This window comes from Colobus angolensis, unplaced genomic scaffold (assembly GCF_000951035.1).
Source record: "Colobus angolensis palliatus isolate OR3802 unplaced genomic scaffold, Cang.pa_1.0 Scaffold368, whole genome shotgun sequence".
Taxonomy (NCBI): domain Eukaryota; kingdom Metazoa; phylum Chordata; class Mammalia; order Primates; family Cercopithecidae; genus Colobus; species Colobus angolensis.
The window spans coordinates 133,128-140,579 of NW_012117021.1; the positions used below are offsets into that span (position 1 = coordinate 133,128).

The window sequence follows — 7,452 nt, forward strand, 5'->3', positions numbered from 1 at the left end:
CAAGTTGTACAGTGAACAGTCATAGTGGCATTTTGAGAAGTCTTTCAGAGGCCTAATGACCTTTAAATTGTACAACATTTCTTGCATAAATTTCCTTTAGTGAATTATTTCATAACTTAAACAGACCATCTACAATATGCTTGGGCTTTCTGATTTGTCCTAAACATCCCTCTTTTTAAATAACCAGTCATTTTATTTTAGGTTAATAATTTACTATACAACATCTTTTCTTATATGAAATTTCATCTCTTTTCTTTATAGCCTTTGTATATTTAGGGGGCATGGCTAATTCCATATGTCCCAAGGCCTTATTTAGAATCTACTGGCTTCAAGATAGGTAAATTGAACAATTTTTAAAAGTCAAAGAACCAATTTATGACCTTTAAGTATTTGATAAATCTAATATGTGACCTATATAATTTAGATCAAATGTTTATATTTTGAAGACATTTTTATTTTCCCAATGATCTTTTTTTTTTTTTTTTGAGATGGAGTCTCACTCTGTTGCCCAGGCTGGAGTGCAGTGGCCGGATCTCAGCTCACTGCAAGTTCCGCCTCCTGGGTTTACAGCATTCTCCTGCCTCAGCCTCCAGAGTAGCTGGGACTACAGGCACCCGCCACCTCGCCCGGCTATTTTTTTGTATTTTTTAGTAGAGACGGGGTTTCACTGTGTTAGCCAGGATGGTTTCGATCTCCTGACCTCGTGATCCACTCGTCTCAGCCTCCCAAAGTGCTGGGACTACAGGCTTGAGCCACCGCGCCCGGCCTCCAGTAATCTTTAAAACTGTTTTTATTTCCAAAAGATTACTTGTCACATGAACTGAAAGGTGTTATACTTTTTACTTTTCTGACAAAGTATTTGATTTAAGCTCTTATTATTTTTAAGCCAATTAATCAGAGTTCTTTCATATCACACACACAACACATGTAAATACAAAGAAGATTGAGTAGTTGTAAAGTTTTTCTTTGTCAGTTTCGTTTTTTTTTTAAAAGGAAAGTTTGTATTATTTTAATTATTTTTATGTGTAGAAAACTCAACAGTGTACATTTAACCCAGTTTAGTGGCAAGTTCTTTAGATTTTGCCTTTTTGGGTGTGGCGATCTGAGCCACCGACCTGAGACCCAGAACCTTCCCTACCCAGCGATGGCAGATCTCATCCTATCTGTCATTGTAATTGGTCCTGATAGCTTCCACCAGCTTAGCCAAAGCACCTTTGTCTTTTCAGTTAACCTGTATGAAGACTACAGTGGTGCAGGTCTTCCTGTGGACTAGACGTCCCAGTCTTACCTTCCCCTTGATAATGCAGTAAGAGACTCCCATTTTATGACACAGGGCAGGCAAGAAGACATCTAGCTCGATGGGATCCACGTCATGTGCAATCACCACCAGCTGAGCTTTCTTTTTCTCCACCAAGGTGGTGACAGTGTTAACTCCTGCTTGAAGACAGGTGGTCTTAATGGGGATGTCCTCTTAGCTAGCAGCTTTCTTCTCGGCCTGGGCCAACAGCCTCTGCTTCTCCTCTTGCTTTGTCTCTGGTCTGTACTTGTAGGCCAGCTTAAGCAGCTGAGTAGCTGTTTGGTGGTCCAGGGCCTGGGTGAACTGGTTAATCGCAGAAGAACACTTTCAGCCACTTATAGAGGATGGCTCTCTGCTGCTGCAACCTCATATAGCGGGGCCATTTTGGGTGAGTTCCCTTTTGGGCTGGATGTCCTGCCCAGTGCCACAATTCTTAGGCCTTTTCCCAAACAGGAAATTCACCACTTTCTTGGCCTCCTGCTTGTTCATAACAGCAGGGGCTGGAGCCACCTTCTTCCCCTAGGCCTTCTTTCCTTTCTGCATCTTGGGTCGGAGAAGGAGAGCTTCTTTGTCAGTTTCTTAATTGGATTACTAATTTCAGGGTGGAGCCCAGGGCCAAGAAAGCATGTAGTTTTTATGGCCTAATAAGTAAACAAAGCTGGAAAACAAAACAGATCCCCCTAAATTAAGGGTACCATTTTTACATCAGATCTTGGATCTAAAAAGGAGAGAATTAGTTCATTCCAAGGGAAGTCTTATTTCTCAGTAGGGGGTGGGGATACCTCCCTATTTCCCAGGTGGTCGAGAGTATGTTTCTCTGATCCAAATGGGAAGAACTGAGTATTTCCCCATAATTGCCGTTAACCATTCCAAAAGTGTATTTCTTACCTAGTTATTACATGCCAAGGTTCTTTTATAATGTGAAGTAATTTCTGATACCCCCCAAAGTCAAAAACATCAGATAATACAATGCAAAACAGAACAGAACCTTAGATTTTGAGAAGGATCTATCCACCTTCAATTTCTGGAGTTTCATGAGGAAAAAGCGGTGTTTCCCAAAACAGGGTCTGTGGTACCTTCTGTTTTTCCCAAGGTGACCCAGTATGTTAGAGCTTGAATATCTGCTTTAATTAAGCTGACTTTTAACCACAGTGCTTTTTTTTTGGAATGGAGTCTTGCTCTGTTGCCCAGGCTGGAATGCAGTGGTGTGGTCTTGGCTCTCTGTAACCTCTGCCTCCCAGGTTCAAGTGATTTTCCTGCCTCAGCCTCCTGATTAGCTGGGACTACAGGCGAGTACCACCACGCCAGGCTAACTTTTTGTATTTTTAGTAGAGGCAGGGTTTCACCATATTAACCAGAATGGTCTCGATCTCCTGACCTCGTGATGAGCCCACGTTGGACTCCCAAAGTGTTGGGATTACACATGTGAACCAATGACCACAGTGCTCAGTGCTCTTTTAAAAAGGCCTTTTAAATTTCTTATTACCAGACTTTAGTCAGGTCAAACAGCCAATATCTCTGGCTTTTGAATTTTACCAAAAGTAACTTCACAGGTGTTCTGAAAAAGGAAAATTCAAGATGATTCCTGGAGGGGAAGAGAATCAACAAACGGTAAAGCTCACCCAAATATCAAATAAGAAAGTACTCACTCCCTAAACTGGGAATTGAATACTGAACCTGGGCCACCATTGTGGTGGTGGAGATCAGGAGAAAATACTGTCATGTAGTCACAAGGTCAAGCATCCAAGGACATGACTGAGCACTTCTTGGGCCATCTTAAACAGCAGCCTTAAGGGGTCCTAGACCTGCATTCCATCCTAAGGTACCCCTCTTCATGACAGAACCATACGGAAAGACAAATTTATAACCCAAAGTACAACAGATTTGTTACAGCTTAAGACTAACCTCACAAATGCATTTCCATATTAATTAGAACTTTACATAGGAGATAAACAGTAATTTTTTTTCACCATTCTTTTAATCAGTTTGCATAGAGAGAGGCTAGAAGTCTGGTCAGAAATTTGTACCCTTTTGCCAGCATGCCAAGCTTCTGGGTTCCATTTCCCTGAGTGGCCCTAGTGATGTGACTGGCTGCACCACAGCCCTGTGGGCCAAGCCACAACACAAAGGAAAATTATCTTTTTCTAGCCAGATGAAAATATATGTGACAACATAGACATTAGCCCCTCTTCTTAGCAACCAGTATGAAACTGGCAAGACTTAAACTTGGCCCCAGTTGAGCCCTGTCGTTGTTAATTCAACTTAACGATCAGGAGTTTTATCTTGTGGTCTCTAGGCAAGATGGTTACTCTGAGTAATAGAAAATAAAAAGGGAAAAGCGAGAAAAAGTATTGCCTGTGGCAGGATGGGAAGACAAAGAGCTCAGGAGGCCACAGAAAGTCTTACCCATTGCAGCGATAATAAAAAGTTCAGGTGGCCGCTTCTTGTTAGGAAAGAAGATTTTTTCCAGCAGTCCCATTGGCACTTAAGTTTTCCCTTTTGGACAAGAAAAAGATCCACATGTCCCATGGTCCTGTAGATGCCCAATTCTGTCACCCATAGCCATCAGCAAAGAGTGCAAGACAGATTAATCCAAAGAGAATAGCAATGAATATCCCATAGTGTCAAACTAGTTCTTAGCTGTGAGAGATTTTACTGAGAGGGGTCTCTAACTTTCTAAATCTTAGGAAGGAATATAACCTTTCTAGGCTCGGCCTCCAATCCAAGTTCAGTCAAGCATCCTTGTCTTTTATTAAGAGGAGCCTTTGACCCACTGTGTCTTAGGAGAGACTCTAATTCTCCTAAGGTGTGCCTGTAACCCAGTCCCCTCCTTTACCCAGGTATATGCACCCCACTCACCCAAAGTCAGCCAATTGGTTTCACGCAGATGATTTTCCTTTGGGTCAGAGATCTCTTAAGTATAGTCCCTTTGTGGTTGCCAGAAAGATGTTACCAGAAAGAAGTTCTGATCCAGACCCCAAGAGAGGGTTCTTAGATCTCGCTCAAGAAAGAATTCAGGGCAAGTCCATAGAGTATAGTGATAGCAAGTTAATGAAGAAAGTAAATAAAGAATGGCTTTCTCCATAGGCAGAGCAGCCCTAAGGGCTGCTGGTTACACATTTTTATGGTTATTTCTTGATTATATGCTAAACAAGGGGTGGAACAATTATGCCTCTCCTTTTTAAACTATTTTAAGATTAACTTCCTGATGTTGCCATGGCGTTTATAAACTATCATAGCACTGGTAGGAGTGTGGCAGAGAGGATGACCACAGGTCATTCTCATCACCATGTTAATTTTGGTGGGATTTATCCAGCTTCTAATACTGCAACCTGTGTTATCAGCCAGGTCTTTACGACTTGTATCTTGTGCTGACCTCCCATCTCATCTTGTGAGTTAGAATGCCTAACCATCTGGGAATGCAGCCCAGTGGCTCTCAGCCTTATTTTACTCAGTCCCTACTCCAAATGGAGTTACTCTCATTCAGTACACCTCTGACAGAGTCTGTGCCTGGCTATGTGATAAATAAGAAAAGAGAGCACCATCTAAGTCATAATGAGAAGGATGTTTCTTTCCACAAACTATTTCTAGAAAACAGAAAGGATGAAGGATTTTATTAGTCACAGCTATTTACCCAGATTATGTGTGATTCATCGTTCGCCACCTCTTTTCTTTGTCATGTACATTTCTTCCATTTCACTTTTCCTGGGTTGTATTTTTTATAGTAAACTAGTAAACATAACTACAGTGTTTTGCTGAGTTCTGTGAGTAGCTTGATCTAATACTGAACTTGAGGAAGGCTGTGGGAGTCCCCAATTTTCTTTTTTGAGACGAAGTTTCACTCCTGTTGTCCAGGTTGGAGTGTAGTGCTGTGGTCTTGGCTCACCGCAACCTCTGCCTTCTGGGTTCAAGCGATTCTCCTGCCTCAGCTTCCCTGGTAGCTGGGATTACAGGTGCCCACCACCATGCCCATCTAATTTTGTATTTTTAGTAGAGACAGGGTTTCTACTTGTTGGTCAGGCTGGTCTCAAACTCCCGACCTCAGTTGAGCCACCTGCCTCAGCCTCCCAAAGTAGTGGGATTACAGGCATGAGCCACTGCGCCCGTTGGGAGTCCCCAGTTTTTAAACAGTAGTTCAGAAGCGTAGATGAGCCTATGGGGATCATCACTGGCATCTCGAATGAGGACAATGTTGTGGGACTGAGATCTGAATCAGGGTCTATGCTGAATCAGACTCTGGGTGATGTTAGAATTCAAATGTTAGACACTGAGTTGGTGTTGGAGAATTGCTTGGTGTTCAGCATACTCTGCGGATTTGGTGGCAGAAGAAGGATATCACAGAGCCCACAGACTTTCACACTGCCCATTGTCCTGGGATCCCAGGGCTCCTCCCAGGATTGAAAAGGATGAAAACTTGGAGGAAAGGAGCTCTGATGACAGACCCGCTTTTTGCACGGCTGCCACCACAGGATTCCCACCCACTCCCAAACATACCCACTAGACACTGACGTATCCACACCCCTCCCCGGACTAGGCACCACCCTCAGGAATTTCATCACAGCATTGTTGATTTTAGTGTTTCTTGACAAAAACCCACAAAAGTGTCTGCAAGTCTCGTGGCATATCCCCACACCCAGACACTGAATCTGCAGCAGCAACCTGTTTTCCCCACCAACCTAGGGTTCTGGGCCACCAGTTCATAATCTCATCTGCCTTCATGCACACAGAAATAAATCAGAGTCCAGTCCCACCTGGGCCACTATCTGTAGAACAGACGACTCCTTCCACCTACATTACACTCTTCCCCACTCATGGATTTTTTTTTTTCTTTCAACTATTCTTTTTGGTTCAGGGATCCATGTGCAGCTTTGTTATATAGGTAAAATTGTGTCGTGGGGGTTTTGTGTAGATTATTTTGTCATTGAGGTACTAAGCATAACACCAGACAGGTATTTTTTTCTGATCCTTTTTGTCCTTTCAGTCTGCATTCTCAATTAGGCCTCAGTGTCTGTCGTTCCCTTCTTTGTGTCCATGTGTTCTTATTTAGCTCTTATAAATGATAGCATGCATTTGGTTTTCTGTTTCATTTTAGCTTTCTAAGAATAATGGTCTCCAGCATCATCTATGTTGCTGCGAATAACTTAATCTTGTGTTGTTTTTTTTAATGGCCACATAATCTTCCATGATGTTTATGTACCATACTTTGTTTTTATTAAATCTTCTGTTTTATTTAATTTATTTGGAGACAGTGTTTGACTTTGTCACACAGGCTGAAGTGCAGTGGTGCAATCTTGGCTCACTTCAGCCTCAACCTTCCAGGCTCACGGCACCCTCTTACTTCAGCCCCCGAAGTAACTGGGACTACAAGCATGCACCACTATGTTCAGCTAACTTCTTTTTCTACCTTTTGTAGAGATGGGTTTTGCCATGTTGCCCAGGCTGGTCTTGAACTCTTGAGCTAAGGCAATCCACCTGCCTCGGCCTCCCAAAGTGCTGAGATTACAAGTGTAAACCACCTCACCCAACCATACCATATTATTTTAATCTAGTCTACCATTAATAGGCAATTAGATTTGTTTTATGTCTTTGTTTGTTTGAGATGGAGTCTTACTCTGTCACCCAGACTAGAGTGCAATGGCACCGTCTCAGCTCACTGCAACCTCTGCCTCCTGGGTTCAAGCAATTCTCCTGCCTCAGCCTCCCATGTAGCTGGGACTACAGGCGTGTGCCATCACGCCCGGCTAATTTTTGTATTTTTAGTAGAGACAGAGTTTTGCCATGGGATGACTGTACGCAGCCTATTACTGACTTTCTAACAACAGTCATTCTGATTGGTGTGAGTTGGTATCTCACTGTGGTCTTTTTTTGCTTGTTTGTTTTTGGCATTTCTCTAGTGATTAGTGGTGAGCATTTTTTGCACATGCTTGTTAGCCACATGTTTGTCTTCTTTTGAAAAGCATTTGTTCATGTTTTTTGCCTACTTTTTTTTTCTTTTTTTTTGTCCCAGACTGGGGTGTAGTGGTGGGACCTTGGCTCACTGCAACCTCTGCCTTCCGGGTTCAAGCTATTGTCCTTCCTCAATCTCCCGAGTAGCTGGGATTACAGGTGTGTGCCACCATGCCTGGCTGATTTTTTTGTATTTTTTTTAGTAGAGA

The 7,452-nt window shown here is 42.7% G+C and overlaps 1 protein-coding gene and 1 pseudogene across 1 annotated transcript in view; one reads left to right on the forward strand and one right to left on the reverse strand.

Annotated features, from left to right (window-relative positions):
• The window catches only part of LOC105519999 (zinc finger protein 431), a 59,795-nt gene that overhangs the window by 8,439 nt on the left and 43,904 nt on the right, over window positions 1-7,452 (forward strand). The window lies entirely within an intron of this gene.
• On the reverse strand, window positions 1,049-1,840 carry LOC105519998 (annotated as a pseudogene).